Here is a 12,757-nt window from a genome sequence, read left to right on the forward strand (position 1 = left end):
AGGGTTTTTGAAAAAATGGTAATTAGACTCAGATTTTTGAAAAAAAAAATTATTGAAAAAATTTTAAAATGTCCTTTTTAAAATTTTTCGTAATATAAAATGCATTTATTTTTCAAATTTTGGTCACATTTATTAGGATTTGAAATTATAAAAGGAAATGTCAATATGTATTACAGTTTATGAAAAAAACTAAAAAGTATTTTATAATTTAAGTAGTTTAATTGCACAGTACACATAATAAGGTAATATATTCCGAACGTTGTCAAAATTTGTTTGTCAAAAATGGGCACCAATCTGTCAGGTCGGCCTTTAATTTTTATATTTCAATCGCAGTAAACAGGAAATTTGTTTTTGTTTTAATTTATAAAATGTCATTTAAAAATATTATAAATTGAAAAATAACAAATTTTCTTCGTGTTTCATCGCGGAAAATGATAAATAATTGTTTAAAAATTAGTGGTGTGCGTGGTTTATCGGTTTTTGTGCGTTTTCCGTCGGTATTTTAAACAATTAAGAATTCGGTAGCTGACATTGGTCGCCAAAGTGTCATGTTTTGACAATCTGGCGACCAATGTCAGTTCGGAATATATTACCTTTTTATGTGTACTGTGGTTTAATTGGGCTTTTTTGGTCAATTTAGTTTGTTTATGTAAATATCTTCAGGGGCACCCCTGAAGATGCTGAGAAACTCCAGCGAAACGTCCCGACACGTCGGGACAAAAATTTCTGTTTTAATTCTGTGTGTACATAAACAAACTAAATTGACTGAAAAAGCCCAATTAAACTACTTAAATTATAAAATTATAAAGAATTGCTCACAAACAATAACTTAATATTAAAAAGTACTAGCTTACCCCCACCCGCTTCGCTGAGTGTACTTTTTAAAAAAATAGAACCTGTTTGAAAATACATTTAAACCGAAAAAAACTGGTTTATTGTAATGAACATTAACCAATTTATTGTAATTTATGCAGTTATTGGACATTGTTGATGGAATAGTGGAAGGCCGAATTACACTTCAAAACAATTTTTTCAATGTAAATTCAAAAAATGAATTGATTCAAAATGTATTTCCAAGTATAAAGGCAAATTACAAAAATCATACTTGGCTGAGTGAACGTTCAATAATGGCTGGTACAAATAAAAATGTTTCTGAAATCAATGCAACAATTTTAAACTATATAAATGCACAATGTTTTGCCTACAAATCGGTTGACCTTATCACAAATGAAAGCAATGTATCAAATTACCAAACGGATTTTTTGAATTCATTGGATATACCAGGACTATAATGTATCAAAAAGCCTTGCCATAACTTTATGGTAAGGACCCAGTCTTGCATAGATATAGATGCTTCGAGTCTCGAGCCTATTCTGAAATCGTAGAATCAAAACGTTCCCAAGCTCCTTTTGTTTTGGTCTGGCGTTTTCCACAATATAAAAAGAACCTCATCCTTTTCCTGAAATAGCAGCAAAGTCAATAATGATCAGAGGATGTTTTTTTATTTGATTAACGTACTTGCCTGGGCTTATACGAAAAAAAAAACTACTCCAAATCTTAGAAAATTACGTACTATCCATATCCAGACGATCAGAGCTTCTATGTTTATGCAAAATGCGATCCTTGCCATTAAAGTTAAGCATGTCACGTTATTCCTCGGTACAAAAAAATTAAGTATTGGACCGGTCTGGTAATTATCCGGGCGTGAATTCCATAGGAAACGTCTTTTAGAGCTTATCCCCTATTGTACGTTATTTTGTATCAAAAAGTATGAATTCTTTGACTTTTTTTAAGTCAATCCGTATCTACATGATAAGTGCAAGTAAATGGGACAAATAAAATTCAAGATATTTCGACAAAAACTTTGAAAATTCAGCAACATGAACCAAAAAATTGTATTTTGTTCGATTGGCCCTAATAATATGGCAAGGTACTGTAGGTGTTTCATTAACCTGCATATTCAAAGGCAATTTAAGAACCGAGTGTGCTGTATGGCCACCATCTAATAACATGGCTGCAATTTCCAGAGCCAATGCTACCTATTTTATTTTCAGATCGTATTTATGCTAAAAGTAATGATATCAAAAATGTTTTTCCCGTACCATCGGGTGCATCTTCTTCTTCCTTTTTCTCGGCGCTGTTATGATCTCGATGTCGAGGGGATCATAACCTTCCCACGTTACTGCTTCACACTAGTGATCCGCCTGTGGGGTTCGCCGGGTTGACCTCAGAAATCGGCGGCAAGCCTCCCGGTTTTGTATTGTTCCGTTTCTGAGGCCAATTGAATGCTGGTGTTTTTGCATTTGCTTGTACCAGGAGTTTTTAGGCCTACCTTTCTTTTTATTTCGTGTTGGAACGTTATATGATATTGCTTTTTTGACGGGGTTCTCAGGATCTCTCCTTTGAACATGGCAATACCAACTGAGTCGGTCGTGTTCAATTTTTTGGGAGATGGTATTTTTAACATGAAGGCTTCCTCGGATCTTCGTACTTCTAATTCTATCAAGCTTTGTTACTCCTGCTGTCATGCGAAGCATCTTCATCTCAGCTGCCGTTAACTTACTCTCATACTTTTTGTACATTGTCCAACATTGTGAACCGTATGTGAGTGCTGGACGCACAACTGCGGTGTAGAGCCTTCCTTTCAGCTTAGGGGGCATTTTTCGATCACAGAAGATAGCAGAATTTTCCCGCCACTTCATCCACCCTACGCTTACGCGATGATTGATATCGTCATCACAAGTACCTTCGTTATTTATCATAGACCCCAGATATTTAAACTTTTCACACTTGGGAAGCACTACACCATTCAAATAAATGTCAGGAATAGGCCTGTGTGGATCAGTAAAATGGGCAGCATAGGTATTCTGTCTTTTTCGCTCTTATGCGGTACCCACTACCTTCTAGAACATCCACCCATACATCAAGTGCTCGTTGCAGGGATATCGGGTCTTCACTTATGATGGCTCCATCGTCAGCAAAGAATAACTGATGCACTTTTGGGTCCGTCACTTTGCCTTCGAGCAGGTAATCAAGAACGGTAATAAAGAGCAGAGGACTCAAGACGCTTCCCTGGTGTACACCTACCGTGATTTCGAATTCTTCGGTGACTCCAGCTGCACATCTTACTTTAGTAACTGCTCCATCATACATGTCCATAATTATCCGCACATAGGTTTCCGGAACTCCTCGTTGTCTGAGGGCCACCCATATCAGATCTCGTGGTTGTCGATCGAATGCTTTTTCAAAATCAACCAATACCACATGCAAATCCTCCAAGGAATCTCGATGTACCATCGGGTGCATCTAAGAAATACAAACCACAACTCTAATTGATGACACCTTGCATAATAGTGTCATACTTCGGGAATTGGTTTGCACAAATATTCTTAATTCAACGCAATTGTATTGCCTTCCGCGTAGTATTTCTTGATCAAGAACATCTTGCTCTTCACGATTTGGAGCAACCAATCCTAATTGTGCCAATGCTTTATTCGCATATACATTTTTTTCATTTGTGTAATCCAAATGTGGATTTAATGTCACATGGCGCATTCGGTGTATCTAATCCTAATCACGGAAATTATGCTAAAGTTCGAGTGGATTTGGAGGATTAGATGTGATTATATATTACTGAGAACAATATGATGTGGCGAAGACAAAACAAATGCACCAGGAAGCGTTGAGTCCCAATGAGTGTCTGCTTCAAGCAAATTCAAACGTTGACAGGCATCACAGACAGACTTTAAACAATAATAACACTGGTTAACAAAATTAAACTTTTTTTTTTTGCCGAAACAAAAAATATACTTTTCTGAAGGTTTTCGGTGTGCTGAATTCGAATCCGAAGTCAAAAATCAGCTTCCGTTTTTGAAATATTACCGTTAGAAAATACAGCACTTCGGACCTTTATTCTTTTATATATGGAAAATTGTTTAAGCATATTTAGTAACGGTTTTTATAAGAACTATTTACCACCTTTTTAAATCTGTTTAAATCTTTCCCATATCTTTTTTCTGCCCGAGATATCCTCAGTTGTTTGGTATTTTTATAAATTTTATAACGTCATTATCTTCTTTATGATATATGAAGCCAAACCCACTGACTTCAGTTTAAGATATCTCGGGCAATACAAAAGATATTGAAAAGATTTAAACAGGTATCGAAAGATGAAAAACAGTTCTTATAGAAACCGTTACTATATATGCTCAAACAATTTTCCTTATACAAAAGAATAATATCCGGAGAACTCAAAAAAACGTTTTTTTGCATTTTCTAACGGTAATATCTCAAAAACGGGAGCTGATTGGTTGTTTTTGACTTCGGATTCGGCACACCGAAAACCTTCAGAAAAGTATATTTTTGTTTCGGCAACTTGTAAACCAGTGTAATTATTTTGAAAGCCTGTCTAAATATATTTTTTTACAAATAAAGCTTAGTTAAACTTTTTAAAAAGCAAGAGTGTTTTTTCACTCTTTCTACTCTTTTAAGAAAATCAGACAACCGTTTTGGCCGGTTAGCGAACGTACACAAAACCAAGCTTTAATTTACTATATATAAGAATATCACATCAGCCACCCATACAGTAGGCCCCAGTGTGCACCAGTGTATGAAGTTAGCAAAATAGTGAACTGACCAATATCATTAACATTACCATCATTAATGGCATCACGAAGTTGAAAGTAGGTACTCCTCAGAATTGAACTTCTTTTGATAAAAAAAAATAGAATTTAATCGTTCTTTTTTTGCATACATACCTAAATACATATCCACAGCATGACACAACAAAATCTGATTAAATTCATGTTTGCGAACTATTAACATGTACGCAAATGTTGTCAAAATCAGGCCTTAAACGATAATAATTATTTTGAAAGCCTGTCTAATAAATTTGTTTACAAATTAAGCTTATTTTTTTTTTTTTAAGTGAGAGTGTTTTTTTACTCGTACAAATTGACAGCTATGTAAAGATGCGAGAAAAGGTATTATTTTTTTTGTATACAAACCATCTACACATTAATACCTTTCAAACAAAAAACAAATTACCAAAATCGGACCAGCCAAACGCGAGTTTATCGGCCACACACACTAAATGAACTCATTTTTATATATAAGATTTTATTTTCGAAGAAAATTTTTTCATAGAAGTTTTGACAAAAAAAATTTAATTATTTTATTTTTTTAAGTTCAACGATTACCTATATATAAAGTTTTTTCTTCATTCAATAGCCCTTACGGTTGAAAGTTAAGTATCAAAAGTTTAAAGTTCTTATTTGCCAAAGTCTTTGTGAAAATCAATTATTTCAATGCAAAACATTCAGTTTTTATCAAAAAATCCAATGAAATTAAAGCAATAATGAATATTACCTTTTCCTCTTCGGAATTCATCTGATCATTTTTTTTAAATAAATTCATATTTTACTACGAAAAAGTTTGAAAAAAAGTCATTTAAAAATATTTAATAACGTTTTTTTTTTTAATTCTGAGTTGAGCACTATTCTTTCAAAAACTCTTTATTAAATTTAGTGGATTTAAATTTTACAGATAGAAATGAGATTCTGGCTTTTTAAGAACGTGTATGCAAATATTGTAGGTGTTGCCGTTGTGTTCAAAGTATATTTTTTTTTTGTGTTTGAAGTTAGTTTGTGAGAAAATTGCATTTATCGGTTAATGCCTGGTACGCAGCTCGCGCTAGCCGAGATAAAATTCCCATACAAGTTATCGATAATTTGTATGGGATCCATTTTAGCTCAGCTAAAATTTTTCGATTATTTGTATGGGAGCTAAAATTTAGCGCGAGCTGCGTACCAGGCTTAAAATTTAGCTCGAACAGCGTACCACCGAACAAACATTATCCCTTCTATAAAGCTTTACAGGAGCTACATTAACACCTGTAAAGCTTTATAGTAGCAAATTTGTCAGTCGGGCAGGCTTAAGCCTGGTACGCAGTTCGAGATAAATTTTAGTTCTACAAATTATCGAAAAATTTTAGCCGAGCTGAAACGGATCCCATACAAATTATCGATAACTTGTATGGAAATTTTATTTCGGCTAAAGTTTAGCTCGATCTGCGTACCAGGCTTTAACCGGAAATCTTGGCAGCACTGCATATTGAATGTTCCGAAATCAGCAGACACAAACAAAATATCATTAGGTGTGTTTTTTATTACCACCGGTCTTAACTGGACAAAAAAAACGCCTCGGGGCTTAACCTGAAATCTTGGCAGCACTGTATATTAGAGCTGTAGCAAATCGTATGTATTCGTTACTAAAATGCGGGTATTTGCTTCAGTAACGAGTAACGAAACGTTACTTTCTAAACAGTATCGTTACTCGTATGTTTCGTTACTGGGTACTGAAGTAACGAAACATACGAGATACGAAATATATGTAAGAGTAACGACCGCATTCCAATTTCAATACTAAATCATCCGATACATGAGATACGAAACGAAGTGATACACTCAATTTGTCGCATTTAGCATCTTCTATCGACATCGTTACCTTAGTCGGAATGCTAACTCCAGATAATTATCTTGAGTTCACTTTTATCTCAATAAAGACAGTAGTGCCAAGGTATCGTTGTGTTATCGATAATAATTTATACAGAAATATCAAATGAGACACGTTTTGGTATTTTCTCTATGGGGCCAAAACCAATGCGTTTATGACCTTTTTGTTAATGGTCTTGAAATGTAGCTTAAGAATATACAAAAGTTTTTTTGGTTTTTCAAAAAAATTGTTTGCAAAATTTTCAACTAAAAATAAAGCAGAGAAACGACCGCCATCAACTTAGCAGCACTTAGTGGGGATTTTCAAAATTTTTTATGCAAATAATTAGGTGAGAATTAGGTGAAATTTAGTGAATCAACTTAGCAGCACTTAGTGGGGATTTTCAAAATTTTTTATGCAAATAATTAGGTGAGAATTAGGTGAAATTTAGTGAATCAATTTTACAATTTGGTGAATCATAGTTTAAAAGTTATTAACAAATTACGTAAGGCGTAAAGTTAGCAGCACTTGGTCATGAAATTCAAAAAAAATTTCTCCATAATTCAGTGTCAATTTAGTGAATCGTATTTCATCAGTTTCATAATTTGGTGAATCATAGTTTATTAAATAATAACTAAAATAGAAAAATTAACAAACGTGACGTAGCGTAAAAAAAGCATTTGTTAATCATGGACACAAACCTCACGAATGAGAATGGCAGAGTTCAACACACCAAAACTGAACCTAAAATAAAGATTTTTTCACATTGAACGCACTTAATATAAATGTATACTATGACAATGCGTTCAGGTGACGTTTTTCATTTACAAGATACACTTTGATTTGAAAATTTCCAATGCGAGTTACAACAAAAATGCTATTTTATAATACAAAAAAAGTTTGTTTACATCTTCACTAGCCCGGAACTAAAATTCAGTGGAAGTTACCCACAAGAAAGATTTTGTTTTTTTTTCGCATGAGTCTTGGACACTGATCTGTCTTGGAACATTTTTGAACTTCCGCAGATGATTACTTCAAAAGTATGATTCACCAAATTCTGAAATTTGGAACATTTATTCAGAAAAAGACCACAAGCATTTTGGTACATAATTCATAATTTGATGAATCTTAATTCAAGAGTTACATGCGATTTTGTTTTTTTCGCGTGCGTCTTGGAACATTTTTGAACTTCCGCAGATGATTACTTCAAAAGTATGATTCACCAAATTCTGAAATTTGGAACATTTATTCAGAAAAAGACCACAAGCATTTTGGTACATAATTCATAATTTGGTGAATCTTAATTCAAGAGTTACATGCGATTTTGTTTTTTTCGCGTGCGTCTTGGAACATTTTTGAACTTCCGCAGATGATTACTTCAAAAGTATGATTCACCAAATTCTGAAATTTGGAACATTTATTCAGAAAAAGACCACAAGCATTTTGGTACATAATTCATAATTTGGTGAATCTTAATTCAAGAGTTACATGCGATTTTGTCTTGGAACACGATACATGTGTCCAAAGGTATACAAATAGCTGTGTTCCTTTGGCCTTAAGTATCTATTGCTAAGTACTTTTGGTTGTAAACAACTCCATTTCTTTTCTATAGTATTTTGGTGAATCTTAATTCAAGAGTTACATGCGATTTTCTTTTTTTTGCGTGCGTCTTGGAACATTTTTGAACTTCCGCAGATGAGTACTTCAAAAGTATGATTCACCAAATTCTGAAATTTGGAACATTTATTCAGAAAAAGACCACAAGCATTTTGGTACATAATTCATAATTTGGTGAATCTTAATTCAAGAGTTACATGCGATTTTGTTTTTTTCGCGTGCGTCTTGGAACATTTTTGAACTTCCGCAGATGATTACTTCAAAAGTATGATTCACCAAATTCTGAAATTTGGAACATTTATTCAGAAAAAGACCACAAGCATTTTGGTACATAATTCATAATTTGATGAATCTTAATTCAAGAGTTACATGCGATTTTGTTTTTTTCGCGTGCGTCTTGGAACATTTTTGAACTTCCGCAGATGATTACTTCAAAAGTATGATTCACCAAATTCTGAAATTTGGAACATTTATTCAGAAAAAGACCACAAGCATTTTGGTACATAATTCATAATTTGGTGAATCTTAATTCAAGAGTTACATGCGATTTTGTTTTTTTCGCGTGCGTCTTGGAACATTTTTGAACTTCCGCAGATGATTACTTCAAAAGTATGATTCACCAAATTCTGAAATTTGGAACATTTATTCAGAAAAAGACCACAAGCATTTTGGTACATAATTCATAATTTGGTGAATCTTAATTCAAGAGTTACATGCGATTTTGTCTTGGAACACGATACATGTGTCCAAAGGTATACAAATAGCTGTGTTCCTTTGGCCTTAAGTATCTACTGCTAAGTACTTTTGGTTGTAAACAACTCCATTTCTTTTCTATAGAAGAAATGGAGTTGTTTACAACCAAAAGTACTTAGCAGTAGATACTTAAGGCCAAAGGAACACAGCTATTTGTATACCTTTGGACACATGTATCGTGTTCCAAGACAAAATCGCATGTAACTCTTGAATTAAGATTCACCAAATTATGAATTATGTACCAAAATGCTTGTGGTCTTTTTCTGAATAAATGTTCCAAATTTCAGAATTTGGTGAATCATACTTTTGAAGTAATCATCTGCGGAAGTTCAAAAATGTTCCAAGACGCACGCGAAAAAAAGAAAATCGCATGTAACTCTTGAATTAAGATTCACCAAATTATGAATTATGTACCAAAACGCTTGTGGTCTTTTTCTGAATAAATGTTCCAAATTTCAGAATTTGGTGAATCATACTTTTGAAGTAATCATCTGCGGAAGTTCAAAAATGTTCCAAGACAGATCAGTGTCCAAGACTCATGCGAAAAAAAAACAAAATCTTTCTTGTGGGTAACTTCCACTGAATTTTAGTTCCGGGCTAGTGAAGATGTAAACAAACTTTTTTTGTATTATAAAATAGCATTTTTGTTGTAACTCGCATTGGAAATTTTCAAATCAAAGTGTATCTTGTAAATGAAAAACGTCACCTGAACGCATTGTCATAGTATACATTTATATTAAGTGCGTTCAATGTGAAAAAATCTGAATTTAGGTTCAGTTTTGGTGTGTTGAACTCTGCCATTCTCATTCATGAGGTTTGTGTCCATGATTAACAAATGCTTTTTTTACGTTACGTCACGTTTGTTAATTTTTCTATTTTAGTTATTATTTAATAAACTATGATTCACCAAATTATGAAACTGATCAAATTCGATTCACTAAATTGACACTGAATTATGGAGAAATTTTTTTTGAATTTCATGACCAAGTGCTGCTAACTTTACGCCTTACGTAATTTGTTAATAACTTTTAAACTATGATTCACCAAATTGTAAAATTGATTCACTAAATTTCACCTAATTCTCACCTAATTATTTGCATAAAAAAATTTGAAAATCCCCACTAAGTGCTGCTAAGTTGATGGCGGTAGAGAAACGAGGTTTGAAAATCACTCTCAATAGAAAAAAAATGAAAAATTGTTCGACATGGTTGTATTGAAGTGTTAATATTCCGAGATCTACGAGATGTACTTTTGAAATAAAGGTCTCTAAAGAATTGTGATAAGATTACTGAACGAATATAAACAAAAAATTACCAAAGTTTTGTCGAAAAATTAGGAAAAAAAATAAAATAAGTTTCCACGTTTGATTAAAAAAATCGAAAAACAAAATCAGTATAGCTACCTTCAAACTCTTATAACATGAGAACGCCGCAACTTAAATTAATGTTTATGACCTTAAAATGTACCTTAGATTACACAAATTGTTTTTGGTTTTTTCAAAAAAAAAAAAAAAATTTACACCCTCATACCTACCAACGTACGAAAAATACTTAAAATACCTACCAAACACACGAAACGTATCAAATACATAAAATATACGAAATGTACGAAACATACGAAGCATGCGAAAGTAACGAAACATGCGAAACACACGAACCGTACGAAATATACGAGATATACGAAAAATGCGAAACATACGAAAGTAACGAGTAACGATATTATTGATGCGGGTACTAGTATCAAAAGTAACGTATACATGCGGGTACTCATTTTGTCGTTACTTTTACAGCCCTACTGTATATTGAATGTTCCGAAAACAGCAGATACAACCAAAATTTAGAGTTGTCATATTTTTCGCTTTAGTCATTTTCTTGTATTTTTCATGTATGTTTTACAAAGAGATACAAAAATGTATGCTAGCAAAACTATTTTAATACATTTTGTCCTTCCAAACGTGAGTTTTCATGTTTTTTAACAAATTTTAAACAATTTATGAAAAAATTAGTTTGTCAGCACAGATTTAAAACTCTTCAAAAAGTTAAGCCCAGAGAAATCTCCGGGCTAAACAACTAAGCCCAAGGGACTAAGGTGTTGTTGTATTTAACATGTAAATTGCTTAGCCCAGACTGCGTTTTTTTTTTGGCCAGTTAAGACCGGTTGTATCCTATACAGATTATCGATAACATGTTTGGGATTTTTATCTCGGCTAAAATTTAGCTTGATCTGCGTACCATTGTATATATATTTCCATAGTACTATCATGAAGTGAAACGATCTTAGGAACTCTAGTGGTGACTTGAAAAAGCAGAATTTGTATGAAAAAAACACACTGAGCGCCACTTCAAAAAAGTGGCTACATGAACTAACACTAAATTCGACCAGTGGCGTATCCAGAAAAAATTTTGGAGGGGGCTGGAAAATTTTTCAAAAATTTTTTAGAGGGTAAATGTGCGAAAAAATTTTCATTTCTTTTTATTAATCTTTGATCGAGAGTTAAACGCTGTGCTGCTGTACTGAAAGTGGTATACCTAGTTGCATTATAGTGCTCTCGACAGATTCGTTCTACTGTCTCCTCCTTTTTCAATTTATGGTATTTAACATTATCATTAATAGAATCGATTATATGAAAGTTTTTGTTAAAAATGACAGTTGTCATTTTAATTGTGATGTTTTTGACACGATAATACTGAAAAAAACATTTTTTAATATTGATTTTCATAGCTTGGGTTCGAAAGGGTTAAGACACCTATACTGCCGTGCTAAGCAAAAAGGGCGCATATCCATTTTTGTAGTTTTGAGATAAATGCATTTTACTGAAATAGGAAAGAGTTGAGAATTGTATATGTGCTCAGTTTCAAAAGTTATTTTGAGCAACTTGTAGTACCTATATTTTATTTTACACAATAATAATATAATATTCAAGCTTCCAAAATGCTTAAAAAAATGTTTTTTTTTAATTCCTAGTGTTAGAAAAAAATGCATTTTTCTATTAGGGAAAACAGCGAAGTAATATCGTTGTCCTCATCTTCATTGACTATTTTGAGCCACTTGGAATTGAAAATGCGATGTTTTTAGTTAACATATAAATGAGGCATTGTTTCGGGAAGTCAAATATACCCTTAACTCAATTTTGGATTTTTGGCTCATACGCCCTTTTTGCTTAGTACGGCAGTATAAGGGATCTTGAGGAAGGTTTACTGAGTAGTAAGATCTTATTAGATTTGTTCTCGTCGTAATTCGGCCATAGTACCATTCAGAGTACCTAGTGTTTTTTCAAAGTTCTTGTGTCGCAAACATTTTACACAAACAGCAAGGAGTTGAGTCATCCTTAAAAAAAAACTCTTTATTTCGTTCGAACTTTGTCATGTGCTGAATCCAAAACTGTTTACAGATTAATTTATATCACGTCCGCAATTCGAACGAAAGTGAATTCAAATCACTTTTCAATTTCACGTGAAATGAAATATCAATATTCTTCATTTCGATCGGTTTCGAAAACTTCGAAATTGCTTCTAACTGTCAAAACTGAAGGATCTTCCATTTTTATTTTGTTTCTAAAGTGAAATTAATGCAATTTATTGGAAAAGGCCCCCAAATTCACGAACAGAAACATAGTTAATTGAATTCTAAATTGAATTGAAAATCTAAATGAGTGAAAAAATGCGGAACACCTATTTCACTTTCGGCAAGTGAATACGCAAAAAGTGGAATGCAGGACGTGAACAGAACAAGAACTAATTTTAAATGAAATTCTTTTTGATCCGAAATATATATGCTTTTTCGTAATATGTTGCTCTTTAATCCAAATCGGAAGCGCAATACTGCAATTTTCTTATGTCGTTTTCTATTGACGAATCTCAGAATGAGATTTGTGAATTTGACAGCTGAAAGGGGG

This window comes from Episyrphus balteatus, chromosome 2 (genome assembly GCF_945859705.1).
Source record: "Episyrphus balteatus chromosome 2, idEpiBalt1.1, whole genome shotgun sequence".
Classification (NCBI taxonomy): Eukaryota; Metazoa; Arthropoda; class Insecta; order Diptera; family Syrphidae; genus Episyrphus; species Episyrphus balteatus.